This window comes from Bubalus kerabau, chromosome 17 (assembly GCF_029407905.1).
Source record: "Bubalus kerabau isolate K-KA32 ecotype Philippines breed swamp buffalo chromosome 17, PCC_UOA_SB_1v2, whole genome shotgun sequence".
Taxonomy (NCBI): Eukaryota; Metazoa; Chordata; class Mammalia; order Artiodactyla; family Bovidae; genus Bubalus; species Bubalus kerabau.
In genome coordinates, this window is record NC_073640.1 from 64,204,208 (window position 1) to 64,224,505 (window position 20,298).

The 20,298-nt window shown below is 41.1% G+C and overlaps 1 pseudogene; it reads right to left on the reverse strand.

Annotated features, from left to right (window-relative positions):
* Nucleotides 1–6,433: 6,433 nt before the first annotated feature.
* On the reverse strand, nt 6,434–18,335 carry LOC129631694 (zinc finger protein 85-like; annotated as a pseudogene).
* Between the last annotated feature and the right edge of the window lie 1,963 nt (nt 18,336–20,298).

Below are 20,298 nucleotides of genomic sequence, written 5' to 3' on the forward strand. Positions count from 1 at the left end.
AGCGCTGCAGAATTGATGCTTTTCAACTGTGGTGTAGGAGAAGACTCTCAAGAATCCCTTGGACAGCAAGGAGATCATAACAGTCAATCCTAAAGGAAATCAGTCCTGAATATTCTTTGGAAAGACTGATACTGAAGCTGAAGCTCCAATAGTTTTGGCCACCTGATGCGAAGAACTAACTTATTGGAAATAGCCCTGTTGGTGAGAAAGATTGAAGAGAGGGGGCGAAGGGGACGACAGTGGATGAAAATGGTTGGATGGCATCACTGACTCAATGGAATCGAGTTTGAGCAAACACTGGGAGTTGGTGATGGACAGGGAAGCCTGGCATGCTGCAATCCATGGGGTTGCAGAGAGTTGGTCACAACTGAACTGAACTGAACTAAGTTCTACTTTTCACCTTTTTAATAAAAAGACTTAACATTTTTACAAGTCTGTAACCTGTATTAGGCTCATTGTACTTATGGTTCCATGAGAATACTCATCCTGGCATGAATTTTGATGTATGTAAACGTGTATTATAGACATGAATTTTATTTATTTTTATAATTTCATCTTATGTATGTTTTACTGCTGGGGTCCAGCCCCTGTTGCATCCAGGGATTCCCTCGGAGGACGGCATTGGCGACTGAGAGAAATAAAGAGATAAGGAAAGAATTTTGCAGTTAAGAAAATAGAGGAGAGAAAAGAGGAGAAAAAAGAGGAGAGAAAAGAATGCCAATAAAGCCCCAGCACAAGACTTGCTCTGTTCACGTAGGCTTCAGGCGCCCTCTCAAATAGCTGAATGTGCCCCACCTTAGGCACCTTCTCCAGTGGGTCTTAGAAGCCCAGGCAGGAAAGTGATCACAGAGGGCCCCTGCGCTGCAGGGAATCATCCTGAAAAAGGAAAAGGAAAGAGAAAGAACGACATGGGGAGACCAAGCTTCGGTGGGCAAAGCCCACACTTTATTTTCCAAAGTAGTTTTTATACCTTAAGTTGTGCATAGAGGATAATGGGGGTGGGGTAGAGTCATGCAAGGTCAGCGGTGCTTAACCCTTATCAAAGCCAGGCTTTCTTCCTGCAAACTTGTCATGTGCAAAAGCTTTAGGTGATTTACATCATCTTCTGGCCAGGAGGCCTGTTAACATTTTATGACCCTTTCTTCAGAAAACTTATTTTTCTCTAAAGGTGATTATTCTAAAGTCAGGCACCACCCTCTGAAAGCGTTAGATAAAGTTGCATTCCTATAGGGCAAAAGTGTGGTGGGTTATAACAAGAAAAGAATTAACCCAAGGGTCCAAGGTTACAAACATTAAAGCTACTACTTACATTTCTATATACCAACTATATTAGTCAATACACTCCCAGAGACATAATAGGTAAGGGATATGGAAACTTGGCAGCAAGCATCAGCTCAACAAAGAAATCCTCTACTAGTTGTATTCTAACAATTTTCACTCTCTGAGAAGCTCTGCATTGTTAGAATGTCTTAAGCTTCCCTGCCTCTTGTGGTTGGGAGGCTGTGAACAATCACATGTGTAGCTGCAGGAATCTGAACAAACCTGTCAGGCAAGCTAGAAAGTCATCAGAGGGGTTTGAATTGAAACATTCCTATTATGCCCAGGAGACTTTTTCTTATTTTTTTTTTTTCCAAGAGACTTATTAACTAGAGCTCTAAATTGATTTTCTTCAGAGAAAGGTGATCAGGGATAGCCCCCCGTTAATGTCAGAAGAGGTGGTGAAGGTCGTGAAATAGTAACACAGACAGATTTTGGTTTTGGGGTAGATCCTTGGGTAGGTCCGGTGGGACCCTTGAGTTCTTATTCACCTTTGCATGTCAGATCCTCTCCACATGACCTTTGTCATGGGTGGAAACTCCCGTGCTGGCTCCTAGCATTTTACCAAGATTTTTTAAAAACTTTGATTCACTTGGTATGTACAAAGGTGGGAAGATAGTCGCCATTATACTAACTCATTTGTTGAAAAAAAAAAAATCATCTTTTCACTACCGCTTTGTAATGCAGTATTTATCCTCCTTCCCACCATTGCACTGAACTTATCAATCACATCCACCTATTTCTACTTTATTATCAAACTTTCATTTATTGTAACTAAATGGTATGCTTTAATATTGTTTCCTGAATATTTTTACTCTTACTTTATCTTTACCCTGTGTGGACTTAAAAATCATCTTGTGTAGTTTAGAATATAATCATGGTATCTTTACTGATATTACATTCATTTGTTCCTTCCCCAGGGATCGAACACTCGTCTCCTGCTTGGCAGGTGGAATCTCTACCATTGAACCACCAGGGCATGACTTTTAAATCCTCATTGATATTCCTTTAAGTTTTTTCACTTTTACACATTCAAATATCAGACACTTGTTTTACAGGAAGAAATATAAATTCTTCTTTTTCAGTGGCATCTAAGGTAAATGAAGAATACTTAAGAGTATCAATTCCAGTTGATATGGTACAGAGTTCTGCCTCATTTTCTCATGCAGGATTCTCTGGCTCAGAAGAAGATTATTAGTTCCCGGGATTTGACAAAATGGCCCCGGAGGATTTGGCAATAGGAGTGATCTTTTTATTGCAGACTACGGCAGGGATTATGGGGAATTTCTGTCTTGTTTACCATTTTCACTCCCTTTATTTCGAAGGAGGCAAATGTCGGTCCACAGATTGGATTCTCATGCACGTGACTCTAGCCAAACTCTTAGTTGTTCATTTGAAAGGAATTCCTGAAACACTGGCAGCTTTGGATGCACACTTGCTTTTTCCGTTCCAAGAGTTGGCAGAGATGTGTCCATTGGCACCATCTTCCTCTTGAGTGCCTTTCAGGTGATCATCATTCCCAGTGACTCCAGGTGGGCAAAGCTTAAGAGAAAAGCTCCCAAATATGTGGGCACCTTCAGTATCCTCTGCTGGATCTTCAGCATGATTCTCAGTATTTTGGTTCCATTTTAAATGACTGCCAAGTGGAAGGACACAATCAACACAGAGAATATAGATCATGGCTAGTGTTATTTCTGGCGTGCTGCCCCAAGGCCACAGATGTAAAGCCTTGCACCGAGAACACAGAAGAGGAGCTCAGAGTCAAGGACACTTTCAAAGCTGACTATACTCCTCTGTAACCATTTTAAAAGCCCACTGATAGTCATACCAGGCTTCCAAACTCCCAGTGGGGCAAAGATGCCCACTCCAGTAAGCACCCTATAGTGCCCCAACCAATCACCTAACATCAACCATCCAGCAGCAATTTTGCTTTGAGGCTGTAAAAATTGGCTATTAGCTCATGGAAACTGTCGGCATCCCCTGGTCTGTGCAGATGTGGGCCCATTGCACTCGCACTGCCTGCTTTATCTCTGCCCTTTGTTTTTAAGAAACTCACTCCTTTCTGAAATGGCCTGTGTCTGGAAATCCTTTTCCAACCCGCACTCAGAGTGCCTCACCGCTTATGGCTGATTGACAATGTTGTACAGCAGAAAGGAACACAGCACTGTAACAATGTAGAAGGGTGGGATGGGGAGGGACATGGGAGGGAGGCTCAGAAGGGCGGGGACACGGGTGTACCTATGGCTGATTCTTGTTCATGTTTGACAGAAAACAACAAAATTCTGTAAAGCAATTATCCTTCAATGGAAAAATTTTAAAAAGATTAAAAAACTCAAAAGCTAAAAATATATACATTTCAAAAGAAAAAAAAAATTCCATTAAAAAAAAAATTGTGAAACAATTGCCCAGTGGATACAAATCTGCCAGCAAGTGCAGGGGATATGGGGCTGAACCCTGGCCCAGGAATATTCCACACGCTGCAGGGCAACTTAGCCTGTGCAGCACGACTACTGAGCCTGTGTGCTGCAACTACTGACGCCTAGAGCCGTGCTTCACAGAAAAAGCCACTGCAATGAGAAGCCCATGCAGCACACCTAGAGGAAGCCTGCACACAGCAACAAAAATTTTTAAAATGTTTAAAATATCAGGGACAAAAATAACTCAATCACAAATTGGACCAAGACCTCATATCTCCAAAGAAGACATTTCGATGGGCAAGAGCCAAATGAAAGACACTCAGCATCAGTAATTATTATAAAATGGAAAACAAAACTACAATGAGGTATCACCTCATTCTAGTCAGAATAACCATTATCAAAATGCCCACTAAAGATAAAATAAAGGCTGAAGAGGCTATGGAGATCAGGGAACCTCCTACATGACTGAAGGGAATGGAAGCTGGTGCAGCCGCTAGGGAGGACAGTGTGGCAGTTCCTTGACAAACGCAACCTCCTGACATGTAAGGAAATAAATTCCATGAAAAGTCGACAAAACAGATTAGTTGACAACTCTGTAAATTCGTGGTAAATCATCTGCAATGCTGATATTCTCACTTTTGATCTATCATTCCCAAATTCTTTAAATAAATATGCACTAAAACTCCTACACTTGCACATTCTATATTAGTTTTCTCACTGCTAATGTATGTACCTTCAGATATTTATATATTACATTCAATGTATGTCAAAGGCATGAGGAAACAGTTCCTTTAAGCCTAGATGAGAGACATGTGCTGAGAATTTTACATGTGGTAAAATTTTACGAATCGTAGTTCAGAATTTTGCAATCATGTTTTTTAATTGTCGTTTCTGTGATTTTGTTAAATTTATATTTGCTAAAATGATCCCATGGAAAGTCTTAGTTCAACAGAAGAAGAAAGGATAATTGAAGCTGGTGAGTTTATGAGAGAATTCACAGCAAGCCTTGAGGGACCCTGTGGAAGGTCAAGGCTAGAACCAGGCCCAGACAGTGCCAGTAAGTGGGACTCAGGCTTATAAGTTGACCCTGGGTGAAATCCTCTGGGCTCCACAGACTGAAGGTGAATCGGTCTCTTCAGACCAAGACGAGCAGGATTCTGATGAGCTCTGTGAGGGTGTCATTGAACGGGGACCTGTGAAGTAGAACCTGGGGATGAGCAAGACCGCTGATCACAATCTTAACACTTCATTCATTACAATCAATTGAAACACTAGAAACCATTCACTTTTATTAATAACCATGTGTTAATTTCACACAGGGTTGAAATTAAACATTTTACAATCCACAGTATGATCCAGGATTAAATCAGATTAAAAGCACAGAGAAATACTCATTTTTCTGATAAAAGGATGTGAGGATCATTATGTTTATGACTTCCAAAACAAACCCTAGGAAACACTTAGTAAACAAGAAATACACTAATTACATGCCTTTTCTGGAAAGGGTTTCTAATACATTTCTAGGTTATCACAGAAGCTGTCTTTATTTCAACATTGTCAAGTCATATACTTCACTTATGCTGATATTATAAATATAAATCAATATTGTAGTGAACTGTGATTGTGTTCTTAAAGTTCAAGTGATATAAGTAATGACAATTTAGAACCAACTTTTGGAGAAGTTCCCTGGTGGTCCAGTGGCTAAGACTCTGCATTCCCAATGTAGGGGGTCTGGGTTCAATCCCTGGTCAGGGAACTAGGTCCCACATGCTGCAACTAAGATCTGATGTAGCCAAATAAATAAATAGTAAACAAAAAACAATAGAACCAACTTCTTTTTTACTTTAATACATGGAAAGATTTCATGATCACTTATATTATGGCAACCTCCCAGGATACTTCATATGAATAACAAACACCTTCAGTTAGATGTTCATTGTACATTTTACATTACGGTATTGATGAAAGTGAAAGAGGAGAGTGAAAAAGCTGGGTTAAAGCTCAACATTAGAAAACTAATATCAGGGCATCCGGTCCGATCACTTCATGGGAAGTAGATGGGGAAACAGTGGAAACAGTTTTTAAACAGACTTTATTTTTTTGGGCTCCAAAATCACTGCAGATGGTGACTGTAGCCATGAAATTAAGACACTTAGTCCTTGGAAGGAAAGTTATGATCAACCTTGATAGCATACCTAAAAGCAGAGACATTACTTTGCCAACAAAGGTCCGTCTAGTCAAGGCTATGGTTTTTCCAGTGGTCATGTATGAATGTGAGAGTGGGACTATGAAGAAAGCTGAGCACCGAAGAATTGATGCTTTTGAACTGTGGTGTTGGAGAAGACTCTTGAGAGTCCCTTGGACTGCAAGGAGATCCAACCTGTCCATCCTAAAGGAGATCAGTCCTGGGTGTTCATTGGAAGGACTGATGCTAAAGCTGAAACTCCAATACTTTGGCCACCTCATGTGAAGAGTTGACTCACTGGAAAAGATCCTGATGCTGGAAGGGACTGGGGGCAGGAAGAGAAGGTGATGACAGAGGATGAGATGGCTGGATGGCATCACCGATTCGATGGACATGAGTTTGGATAAACTCCGGGTGTTGTTGATGGATAGGGAAGCCTGGCCTGCTGTGGTTCATGGGGTCGCAAAGCGTTGGACATGACTGAGTGACTGAACTGAACCGAACTGATCCTTCATCTTCTAATGGAAAATAGGTAGAAATGGTTGCAACACAACATAAAAAGGCTAATCTTGGAAGCATAAACCGTCAAAAACTTTTTTTCATTCACACTAGAAACAAAGCATAGTATGGATTATATGAGCAGTGAATTACATTCATTTTGCTTTTCAACTAATCTCAAATCAAGTCATTGTAAACAAAGATACATTGCTAATAAGTGTAGCCTTCTAACTGTCAACCTTTATCTCACGATCCTGGCTAATATATCCATTTTCTGTTTTTTAACTATGAATTGCTCTCTACAGTAATTCTCCATCTAGAGAAAATTTAGAAAAGAGGATTGATGAAATACTTTCTAGTATGCAATCTCTGTAATTTATTTCAATTTGATTTTTGATTAAATACTTTTCTACATATTTGTTACAACATTTCCATAGGTGTCTTGTATAAACTCTTGTTTTCTGATGTATGTTTAGGGCAAACATCTTCCATCACTTGATCCATCACTCTCCAGCATGTGTTCGGAGATGTTTAGTGAGATGACCACTATGACTAAAGGCTTTGATACAATCTGTACATTTATAAGGTTTCTCTCCAGTATGAACTCGCAAATGTGTAGTAAGAATGGAGTTCCGATTAAAGGCTTTGCCACATTCAGTGCATTTATACCGTCTCTCCCCAGTGGATTTGCTGATGTTTAGTAAGACAAGAACTGTTAATAAAGGCCTTGCCACACTCTGTACAATTATAACATCTGTCCCCCATATGAATTCGGTGATGTTCAGTAAGATTTGAACTTGTAATAAAGGTTTTGCCACATTCTTTACATTTGTGTCATTTCTCCCCAGTATGGATTTGATGATGTGCAGTTAAACTTGAACTTTGAATAAAGGTTTGACCACATTCTGTACAATGATAAGGTCTCTCACCAGTATGATTTCGCTGATGTCGAGTCAGATGTGAGCAACGGATAAAGGCTTTGTCACATTCTTTGCATTTATAAGGTTTCTGTCCAGTATGTGTTCACTGATGTTGAGTAAGAGTTGAGTTCTGATTACAGGCTTTTCCTCATTCTGTACATTTATAAGGTTTCTCTGCAGTATGCATTTGCTGATTTTCAGAAATTGTTGAGTTGTGATTAAAGGCTTTGCCACATTCTGTACATTTATAAGGTTTCTCTCCAGTATGAATTCGCTGATGTTGAGTAAGATGCGAGCAACGGATAAATGCTTTGTACATTCTGTACACTTGAAAGGTTTCCTTCCTGTATGACAGAGGAAGGTGAGTGAGCTACACCACGGCCAACAAGAGGCGTCGTAAGGTCGAGGGTAGTAAGAGGCCAAAAGCACAGGTACGTAGGGGCGGGGCCAGTGGGGGCAGAGCCTTGCCTCCCCTCACCCCCGCTCCTGTCAATTTTGGGTCTGTTGGTCCTTCTGTCCAGTTGTGCCTCCTTTCTCTACCTTTTGATGCCTTTAAATCTCTTGGATTCCTTCTGGAGCAGAGCTGCTTCCTGCCTGTTCTAACTAGTGTTTCAGACAATTAAGGCAAAAGAGAAAAATTTTGAGAGATGTCTCTATGGGAATCCGAGGTGTTTTCAGCAAGTTGAAAAACGGGGAAAATGCAAAAGCCCTTTTTGTGAGTGTGTGAAGATGGGTGTCTCCTCAGTGACGAAAAGTAGAACGTAATCACTTCAGCAGCAGCCGCAACAACAATTAACAGAAGCAATCTGTGTATCAACAGACTCTGGCAGGAATAACGGTATGTCACTTCTGTGGTTATGTTATAAACAACAATGTGGGTCCGGTCTCCCTCTTTCTTTCTGGACTCACTTCCTAAGAGAAAAGCCAACTGCCCTGTTTTAAGCACGTCTCTGGTTACAGTTTCCTCCCAACGGTTCATCTGAGTGATTCAATTCAGTTCAGTCGCTCAGTCGTGTCCGACTCTTTGGGACCCCATTGAGTCAGTGATGCCACCCAACCATCTCATCCTCTATTGTCCCCTTCTGCTCCTGTCTTCAACCTTTCCCAGTATCAGGGTCTTTCCTAATGTCACTTATTCGCATCAGGTGGCCAAAGTATTCGAGTTTCACCTTCAGCAACAGTCCTTTCAATGAATATTCAGGACTGATTTCCTTTACGATGGACTGGTTGGATCTCCTTGCTCTCCAAGGGACTCAGAGTCTTCACCACCACAGTTACAAAGGATCAATTCTTCAGTGCTCAGCTTTCTTTATAGACCAACTCTCCCATTCATACATGACCCCTGGAAAAACCATACCCTTGACTACACGGACATTTGTTGGCAAAATAATATCTGTGCTTTTTCATATGCTGTCTAGGTTGGTCATAACTTTTCTTCCCAGGAATAAACATCTTTAAATTATATGGCTGCAGTCACCATCTGCAGTGATTTTGGAACCACAAAAAATAAAGTCTGTCACTGTTTCCATTGTTTCCCGTCTATTTCCCATGAAGTGTTGAGACCAGATGCCATGATCTTAGTTTTCTGAATGTTGAGTTTTAAGCGAACTTTTTCACTCTCCGCTTTCAGTTTCATCAAAAGGCTCTTTAATTCTTCTTTGCTCTCTGCCCTAATGGTTGTGCCATCTGCATTCCTGAGATTATTGGTATTTCTACCAGCAATCTTGATTCCAGCTTGTGCTTCATGCAGTCCAGCATTTCTCACGATGTACTCTACATATGAGTTAAATAAACAGGGTGACCCATGCTTATGGTGGGGCCAAGAGCAATGCCAGTAATAGGATCACACAAGAGCTTGCTAGAGCATGAAAGGTGACACACAGAGCACACCCCGTGGAGAATATTTTGCGAGGAGAAATATTCAGTGGCTTCTCTCCCAGTGGGTGTGCCCCGATCCCACCAGCCTCGCACCACAGATCAGAAACACAGCTCAGAAACAGATCTGGGGCTCTATTCCACCAACCGGGGAGAGGTATCACCACAGAGAGGGCAGTGAAAACCACAGAGCAATTGGGAAGATCCCCTCAATATCCAAGGCAAGCTCTGGTCATAGCAATCCAATCAAAGCCCAGATCGAGGGGATAAGGGCACAAACCTCTGGATCAACTTCACCCACCAAGTTGCAGACACCAGACAGAGGACTAACTGGGCTCCTGTAGCTGTCAAAACAGAGATCACAGACAGAAAACTGGACAAAATGAGATGGCAAAGAAATAGGTTATATAGAGGAAAGCAACATCAAACCCTACAAGAACCACTAAATGAAGAGAAGATAAGCAATCTAAAAATTACTTCTTGCTTTGAGTCATCTTAAGTGAAGACACCAGACGTTTTCACAAATCCTAGGCTCCTGATAATTCTTTAATCCACTTCTTTTCAAACATGTTTCTGAGAGTGCTCTATTAGATGTTTCAATCTAAAAATCATAAATGATAGTGACAGAAAACGAATCAGAAACTGAGGACACATAAGACAGTGTCCGAGGAAGTGGATTACAAATAAGATAAACTAAATAAAGTGCTAGTTCTTAAGAAATTAAATAAGAAGAGAGCCTTTTAAAAATATGGTTGAAACACAGGGAAGTGTACTCATAGCTCTGTGGAGACCAAAGTGGTACGGAAATCAATAGAATGGGGAAGACTGTAGATCTCTTCACAGAAATTGATATATCAAGGGAACTTTTCATACAAAGATGGGCACAATAAAGGACAGAAATGGTATATGGACCTAACAGAAGTGGAAAATATTAAGAAAAAGGGACAAGAATACAAGGAGAGATATACAAAAAAAATCATAATGACCAATAAAACCAGGACCGTGTGATGACTCAGCTAGAGACAGATATCCTGGAGTCTGAAGTCAAGTGGGCCATGGGAAGGATCATTATGAATAAAGCTAGTGGAGGTGATAGAATTCCAGTTGAGCTCTTTCAAGTCCTAAAAGATGATGTTGCTCAAGTGCTGCACACATTATGCCAGCTAATTTGAAAACTCAGCAGTGGCCACAGGACTGGAAAAGGTCAGTTTTCATTCCAATCCCAAAGAAAGGCAACGCCAAAGAATGACGAAACTAGCACACGATTGCACTCATTTCACATACTACAAAAGTAAGGTTCAAAATTCTCCAAGCGTGGCATCAACAGTGTGTGAACCGAGAACGTCCAGACGTTCAAGCTGGATTTACAAAAGGCAGAGGAACCAGAGGTTAAATTGCCAACATACATTGAATCATAGAAAAAGCAAGAGAGTTCCAGAAAAACATCTACTTATGCTTTATTGACTACGCCACAGCCTTTGACGGTGTGGATCAAAACAAAGTGGAAAATTCCTAACAAGATGGGAATACCAGACCACCTTACCTGCCTCCTGAGAAATCTGTATGCAAGTCAAGAAGAAACAGTACCGGAGATGGAACAATGGACTAGTTGCAAATTGGGAAAGGAATATGTCAAGACTGCCTATTGTCACCCTGCTTATTTAACTTATATGCAGAGTACATCATGCAGGAGCTCTCAGCTCGGTGCCTGGGTTGGGAAGATCCCCTAGAGAAGGGAATGGCTCCCCACTCCAGTATTCTGGCCTGAAGAAGTCCATGGATTGTATAGTCCATAGGGTCATAAAGAGGGCTTTTGAACTGCAGTGTTGGAGAAGACACTTGAGAGTCTCTTAGACTGCAAGGAGATCACACCACTCTATTCTAAAGGAAATCAATCCTGAATATTCGTTGGAAGGACTGATGCTAAAGCTGAAGCTCCAATACTTTGACCATCTGATGTGAAGAACTGATGCATTGGAAACATCCTGATGCTGGGTAAGACTGAGGGCAGGAGGAGAAGGGGACAACAGAGGATGAGATGGTTGGATGGCATCACTGACTTGAACGTGAGTTTGAGCAGGGTCTGGGAGTTGGCGATGGACACGGAAGCCTGGCATGCTGTAGTCCATGGGGTCCCAAAGAGTTGGACACGACTGAGCATCAGAACTGAACTGACTGATCGGTATAATTGATTCTCTTTGCTATACAGTAGTACAAAATTGTAAAACAGCTATATTCCAATTAGAACTTTTTAAGCTAATTTCTTTATATAATCTAGAAATGTTTATAACTTGAATCAAATATTAATAATATGGTGTGAAATGTGCTAAGCATTTATGCCAGTTCATTTTAAAATTCTATGAGGTAATTGAATATAGTAAATATTTTTGCATTTTAGAATTGGAGCAAATACACTTAAGATATTTAATATGAGATCATATAAGGAAAAGAGAAACTTTGTAGTCAACCTGAGATGTGCAGTCTTTCATTTTCGGGAGGTTTTGCTTTCTGTAGTGAAAAAAGCTTTTGAGTTTGAAATTTATTTAGAAGGTCCTTCTAGCTCCCAGTGGATAGGAAGTTATAAATCAGAAAACAAAATCCTGTCCCCAGTATTCCTAGACATTTAGCAGTTTGTCTACCACTTCACTCACACATTTTTGCCTGGAGGTACAAAGAAACTTTAAAAGGACTGTCATACAGTTACCCAAAATGGGCACAGTTTTCCTAGGACCCCTAAGAAATGGAAGAGCAACCAATGAATGCAGTTTCTCACAAGACAAGAGGAGACTTTTAGTTCACACTGTGATGAAGGAAAGTAATCACTGGAGATGAATTTATGAATGATTTAAGAGACAGACTAGGGCAGGTGATACATTTCTATGGCAGCAGTGGACACAAACCCAGGTTTTCCAAAATCATTTCCACTGAAGATGATCTTCCAAAACCACCTGACAAAGGATGACTTCCTCTAGCTCCTTGGACCTCTTATCTGAGTCATCATCTCCAGCCATTCATACCGACCTGGGAATATGGCTGTTGCCTCCATTCTCCTTATAGTCCTGGGATTGCTCAGTTGCTCCAGAAAGGTAATGAGGTCCAGCTTAGAGCCCACAAGACTTGTTCATCAGAGAAACGAATATTTGTGTTTCAGAGACTCATCAGTGTCCAATCCAATATGTGTTCAGTTGAGACAAGAACGCAAGAGACAATGTTAATACAGCCTGGAAAATGATTTCCCCAAATCCTTTATTCAAATCACCTATATAACACTAACAAATACATAACATCAGATCCTGAGATACTGGTCAAGTACTACGAAGGCAAAGTAAGTGTGTAACTGTGAAATTAAGAAAAGGTGTGCCTCTGGGATGACCCAGAGGGATGGTATGGGGAGTGAGGTGGGAGGGGGGTCCAGGATGGGGAACACGTGTACACCTGTGGTGGATGCATGTTGATGTATGACAAAACCAATACAATATTGTAAAGTAAAAATAATAAAAAAAAATAATCTAAAAAAAAGGGGAAAAAAAATAAAAAATAACAGGGGTGTCTATTTAATACTACAGAGCTTAAACAATTACCACTAACCTAGAATGTAGTGATAGGTTCCAGTGAAGGGTGTCAGATTCATGATCTCCAAACAAGAAGATTTCACTTTGGGACCACAGACCAGGCACCAGGGTTGATGGCTCAAGAGCATTTGTGTAGCAGAGTTTTATTAAAGTGAAAAAGGGACAGAAGTTTCTGACGTAGACATCAGAAGGGGGTGGAGAGTGACCCCTTGCTAGTCTAAACAAGGGAGCTATTTACTTTTTTAATCAGTAATTACAATAAATCAAAAGAATGTCTCAAGGTTGTAAAAATTTTACCAGACCCACTCCCACAATCCTAAAGGAAATCGGTTCTAAATATTCATTGGAAGTACTGATGCTGAAACTAAGACTCCAATACTTTGTCAAGATGATGGAAAGAGCTGACTTATTTCAAAAGACCCTGATGCTGGGAAAGATTGAAGGCTGGAGGAGAAGGGGACGACAGAGGATGAGACGGCTGGATGGCATCACCGACTCAATGGGTTTGCGTAAACTCCGCGAGTTGGTGATGGACAGGGAGGCTTGGTGTGCGGAGGTCCATGGGTTGCAAATAGTCAGACAAGACTGAGCAACTGAACTGAACTGAACCAGACCCTCTCCCATAATATAAATTCTAAGATATCAGGATTAGCCAGAATGTTTTCAGGAAGGAGAAACTGTGCTCAAGCAGGATACATTTTGTTATATAATCCCTAGTACAGAGTTTAAACCGAGTTTTTTGTTGTTTAATCATCAGTTCTGGGCTTAAAGAAAAAGTCCTGTGTCTAAGACTCATAAAGACATAAAAAAGTCATTTTATGTGTCTAAGACCAAGGAATGTAAAGAGAAAGAAGGTATTTGTCTTTTCCTCCTTTAGAATTGCAGACCCGTATCTCCTTCTTGAGAGTCCCAGACCACCCCCCTGCCCCTTCCTCCTCGGGACCCTGGACTTCTTATCAACCTGCCTAGGAATTGACTCACAGGAGGCAGAGTACATCAAGGAAGAAAAAGGTTACAAGCATAATGAATTATCCTGAAGCCTTTCTTTCCAAATTCATACATACCCATTTCCCTTAGAAAGGAGAGATTTCAAACTATTGTGGGAATCAGAAATTTTCAGAAACATTCTAGAAATGATGGAACCAAAACCCAGTAGGTAGATAAGGGATTCTGGAAGGAAGCTGTCATCATCCAAGCAGGCCAGCTTCCTAGAGTTCTCTCACATCACGTCCCTGTACAGTGCCCATTGAAAATTTTGTGAAAAACTCTGGACCACTGAATTGAGTCACTGGGCTTCCCAGCTGGCTCAGTGGTAAAGAATCTGCCTTCCAGTGCTGGAGATGCGGCTTCAGTCTCGGGGTGGAGAGAATCCCGGGGAGGAGGAAATGGCAACCCACTGCAGAATTCTTGCCCGGAAAATCCCATGGACAGAAGAGAGTTGATTCTACGTATAATGGCACTTTCAAACTCTGTCCTAAATATCTAAATGGCATGCAGGTGCCAAGTCATCACTGCATTTCCCAACGTCCTTAAAATCCCAACACCAAACCACATCCCAGTGGGAGTGAGGATAGGAGTGACTGCAAATGCTGATCTCTCACAAAAAGAATATTTTCAACAGTTGAATGTCGCCGATTGACGTTGAGAATTCATCATGCTCCACAGAAAGTGAGGCTGCAGACAACAGAGAAAATGCTCTGGGACACAAGGAAGTAGTCTAAAGGGCTGATCTGCACTATCATAAGAAGAAATAGGAAAAAATAAGATGATAATAAATGCCCGGGAAGAAAAATTAGAAGCAGAGAGCTAAAGGCTTGCATATTCTCATTCGGGCATTTTAGGAGGAAAGCAGACACAGCCTGAGACCCAGGACAGGATATTTACCTGAGCTGCCATTTCCTCCCCTTCTTCCTCCTGCTCTGTCTTCTCTGGGGATATTACGCGGCAAACGCACTTCTGAGTTTTGAGAAAATACCTTGGAGGGCATCAACACAACTTTCTAACCTGCAACCACCGCTCGTACAAACACAAGGATTTTGAAAAGCTGAGAAGACCGACCTCTCCTGTCCTCTGTCTCAGGAGAGATTCAGGGACAATCAATGCCTACCTAGAGACCAGCCTGTGAACTCATTTCTTGATTGTTCTTTCCCCATAGAGAGCTCCTAACACTCTGCTCACACAGATGATGTGAGCTGACTGACTTCCCCGGTCCAAATCCAGCTAGACCAACCCTGCTGCCTCTCCTCAGACTGACTCCGGGGCTCAGCTCTAAGATGGACCAGACGGACCAGGAGCCACGTCCTTAACCCGGGCCTCTGCTTAGAATCTCCTGGAACACTTCCTACAAACCACACTGATGCTCCCACAGGACCACATAGAACTCTGTTGGGAGGGCATCAGTGAGGTCATTTCTGAAACGGGTCACGTGATCCTGATGGGAAACCAGAAGGAAACCACTTGGCTAGAGATTCTTTCTGAACCATTTCAATGAATACAAATCCCTGGTGGTCAGGTTCCCACTCCAAGAACTTATGAATCTGCAGGTCTACAGTCGGGCCGTGAAAGGAGTCATCAGCAAATCCCATTTTTTCTGATGTTTCTTCCCCGAAACCAACGTTCCGGAGTCCTGAGCTCAAAATCTCACACTCACCACACCTAAGACCTCTCTGTAGGGGACGATTTAGGGCAGGAATTTCTGAGAGAGGTTAAAGCTAGAATCAGGCAGAGAAAACAGGAGTACTTGGAGTTCAGCTTTTATACTTTACCCTGAGTGAAGTGCCTCAGGCTCTCTAGGCTGAGTGTGGGTTAATTCATTCAAACCAAGTCAAGGATTCTAGTGAGCACTGTGAGCGTGTTGAAAGGTTGTTGTTCAACCAAAAAAGACCCCTGGATTCTTGGCCTCCTGAGGAGAAGAATTCAATCTGGAGCCAGAGATGAGGCTTGATCGCTCAGAGCTTTTGTGTAATAAAGTTTTATTAAAGTTTAAAAGAGAATAGAGAAAGCTTCTGACATAGACTTCAGAAGGGGCAGAAAGAGTGCCCCCTTGCTAGTGTTAGCAAAGGAGTTACATACTATTATTTAGTTATTCCAGTGAATCAAAAGACTGTCTGGAGGTTGTAAAGACCTCACTAGGCCCACTCCCATAATTTACATTTTAAGACAATAAGATTAGCCAGAAAGTTTTTTTCCCGAGTGTCCTCAAACAGGAAAGAACCACGTTTGTCCTTTCTTCCTCCTTGAGAATTCCAGACCCCTCTCTCCTTGGGGACCCCTGGACTTATCAACCTGCCAAGAAATTGACTCTCTCAGTGTGATTGAACGGGGGTCTGTGGATAGACCCTGAGGTCCAGCAAGACTGCTGGTCTCAAGGAAGGGGTTCATCTAGTGCATGTGCTCACAAGACTGGCTGGTGTGAGCTCAAGGACCTGCAGGCTGCCTGATCCCCAGACAGATGCTGAGGCAGCAACATCATGGAGCAGTTTAGGGAAACTGTCAACAATACTCTGTATCATCTTTCTTACTAGAATCATCCCAGTGTCTAAGCAGTTACAAAATGAAAGAGGAGATACAACCTAGAAATGATGGAATGTACATGAAGTTATGAGAAGTTTAAATCCAGTGAGTAAACTAATTTCCCCATATGCCATCTTTGTGTGTTACCGAACAGTTAATTGTGGTCTCTTCACTACAACCTTAAATAAGGTGGGCGAGGTTGCTGTTGGTGGTGGGTTAACATTTCATACATTACAACAACCGAAACAATAAAAGCCATTCACTTTTATGAATAACCATGTATTAAATTTCACACATAGTTGAAATAAAACCTTTTACAATCCGCGGTATGATCCATGATTAAATACAGATCAAAAGTACGGAGAAAGATATTCCTTTGTTGATAGAATTATGTGAGATTTCTGATTTCCATGGCTTACCAAACAAAGACTAGGAAGCACTTAGCAAGCATGATATGCACCAATTCCATGCCTTTTCCAGGAAAGCTTTCTTACGTTTCTAGGTTATTACTGTCCTTATTTCAACACTGTCAAATAGTAATCATGACTTGTGTTGATATTATAAAGATACATCAATATTGCAGTGAACTGTCATTGTGTTCTTCTTACAAATGAAGGATATTACTATTGAAACATTACAACGAACTTCTGTCTTTCTTTAATACACGGAACGATTAAATGATCACTTACTTCATGGCAACCTCCAGATATTTCACGTCAACGACAAATACCTCTATTTAAATGTTCATTGTCCATTTTACATTATGCTATCCTCAATCTTCTAATGGAGATTAGATAGAAATGGTTGCAACCCAACATAAAAAGGCTAATCTTTAATAAAACATCAAAAACCTATGTTTGCAAACACACTAGAAAGAAAGCATAACGTGGATTATTTGAGTGGTGAATTACATTCAGTTCAAATAACGTCACATCACATCATTATTAACAAGCATATATACATTGCTGAGAACTGTAATGTTCTAACCATCAACCTTCATCTCACGATTCATGCTAAAATATCCATTTTCCACCAGTTTTAACTATGGAGTGCTCCCTGCAGTCATTCTCCTTCAGAGAAACTTCTGAAAGGAAAATTGATGAAATGCCTTCTAGTACGCATATTTCGGAGAAGGCGATGGCACCCCACTCCAGTACTCTTGCCTGGAAATTCCCATGGATGGAGGAGCCTGCTGGGCTGCGGTCCTTGGGGTCGCAAAGAGTCGGAGACGACTGAGCTACTTCACTTTTCACTTTCATGCATTGAGAAGGAAATGGCAACCTACTCCAGTGTTCTTGCCTGGAGAATCCCAGGGACGGGGGAGCCTGGTGGGCTGCCATCTACGGGGTCGCACAGAGTCAGACACGACTGAAGCGACCTAGCAGCAGGAGCACGCATCTTTACTTCGATTTAACTTTTGATTAAATACCTTTCTATATATTTGTTACATCATTTCCATTGGTTTCTTATATAAACTCTTGTGTTTTCTGATGCATGTTTAGGGCAAACGTCTTCCATCACTTGTTCCATTACTAGGGCTTCTCTCAAGTGTGTGTTCTCAGATGTTTAGTGAGATTACTACTATGACTAAAAGCTTTGTCACATTCTGTACATTTATAAGGTCTCTCTCCAGTATGAATTCGCTGATGTTGAGTAAGATGTGAGCACTGAATAAAGGCTTTGTCACATTCTTTACATTTATATGGTCTCTCCCCAGAATGAATTAGCTGATGTCGAGTAAGAAGTGAGGGACGATGAAAGGCTTTGTTACATTCTTTACATTTATAAGGTTTCTCTCCAGTATGAACTCGAAAATGTGTAGTAAGAATTGAATTCCGATTAAAGGTTTTGCCACATTCTGTACATTCATATGGTCTCTCCCCAGTATGCATTCGCTGATGCTTAGTAAGACTAGAACCCTTAATGAAGGCCTTGCCACTTTCTGTACCTTTGTAACATCTATCCCAAGTATGAATTCGGTGATGTTGAGTAAGGGTGTTTTCGTAATAAAGGCTTTGCCACATTCTTTACACTTATAAGGTCTCTCTCCAGTATGAATTTGCTGATGTTCGGTAAGATGTGAGCCACGATAAAGGCTTTGTTACATTCTTTACATTTATAAGGTCTCTCCACAGAATGAATTCACTGATGTCCAGTAAGATGTGAGGAACGGATAAAGGCTTTGTTACATTGTTTACATTTATAAGGCTTCTCTCCAGTATGAATTCGCTGATGATAGGTTAGCTGTGAGTAGCAGATAAAGGCTTTGCTACATTCTGTACATTTGTAAGGCTTTTCTCCCGTATGAATTCGCCAATGTTGAATAAGATTTGAGTTGTGATTAAAGGCTTTGCCACATTCTGTACATTTATGAGGTTTCTCTCCAGCGTGAATTCTCCGATGTTTAGTAAGAAGTGAGCTATGGTTAAACGCCTTGGTACATTCTGTACATTTGAAAGGTTTCCTTCCTGTATGAATTTTCTAATGTCTACGTAGATGGCATGAATTACTAAATACTTTCCCACATATATTACACTTGTTTTCTTTCTGTGGATTCTGAACAGTCTGCTGTTGAATAAGTTCTGAAGACTGATTAGAAACCTTCCCATATTCAGTACAAGTCCACTCTTCAGTACAAGTACTCTTATCTAGAGAAAAACCTGACATTTGATCAAAGGTATTTCTACATTTATTACTTTTAGAATCCTTGTTTGATGTTTCGGTACCCTGATGTTTCCTAAGGTTTGAGTCTCCTTCAACCCTATACCCATTTTCATTGCCTGAATACCTTCTCAGTCCACCATAAATACTCTTGTAATTATTGGAGCTGGAGCTGTTACTTAAGGTCTGACTCATTTTATTACATATGGAAAGTTGTTGTGTATTAACCATATCACAATATTTACTGAACAATGATGGCTGGATTATGTCTCCTCCATTATTATCAACATTATATATCATGGAATGGAGAGAAAATATCTGTCGGGGGAAGAAAAATGACTCTCTGCTCACGGATCTCTCAAATTGATTAGATAGTGAATTTTCCCACTCAGTGTTAAATTGTAGGTGTTCAGACATCCCTGAATGTATGTTTAGCCGAAGCCTACGTTCACAATTGTATGAATGAGGATTTGCAGTAGAGACTAAATTACCTTCCATATTTTCCACATGTCCCTTCAGAGAATATGTAGGTTTCAAAAAAGGATGGAAATCTTTTCTTAAACACTTACACTTCTCGGCAGATATTGAAGATTGAAGTTGGTGTTTTCCCAGTTCGACTCACGTTGCTCATTGCTTTTGGCAGTATTGCTAGCATTACGTGTAACTGCCTCCATTTCTTTATGTCCATATAAACATCCCTCTGTCTTTCATATACCCTTGTATATTCCCAGTCTTTCATTAAATTTAAGTTTCTGAGGTGAAATATTTGATATATTCCTAGGTTTGCTTTTGGGAATACATCTTCTAACGCTGCATTCCTCGGCATCAAATCCTGGGTGTGTTGTGGAGACATAGCTGAAAGATACCAAATAACAAGTAATTTTCCCTGCTATTCTCAGTGAATATCTTTAAAGATTTAAAGAAAATTGATGACAATTAGCTAGTTTAAAAATAAAATAGAGACCGAAGGATCAAGATGCCAGAGGCTTAGGCAGATGCGGAGCTCATCTGTCTGTCCACAAATGAATGAGAAATGGAACAATTCTCTCGGAGCCCAGCTGAACAGTAGCAGAGGCCCTTGGATATCTGAAAGGACAAGAAAGATTCCTGCTGAGCCAGGTAGGACAAAAGAAAGAAGGAAAAGGAAGAGGAGAGGAAGTGGGTTGGGGCGTGTAACCCAGCCGGGAGATGAAAGTGAGGAGATGTCTCCATATCCGGGGAAGACTCTCACTGGGGGAGCCCAGTTTGGACAGAAGGAAAGCCTCATTCTCTGTGCGAAGAAAACATGGCAAGCAGCGTGTGGCAGCAGGACAGAGTGAGACCTGCACACAGGGTGCTGA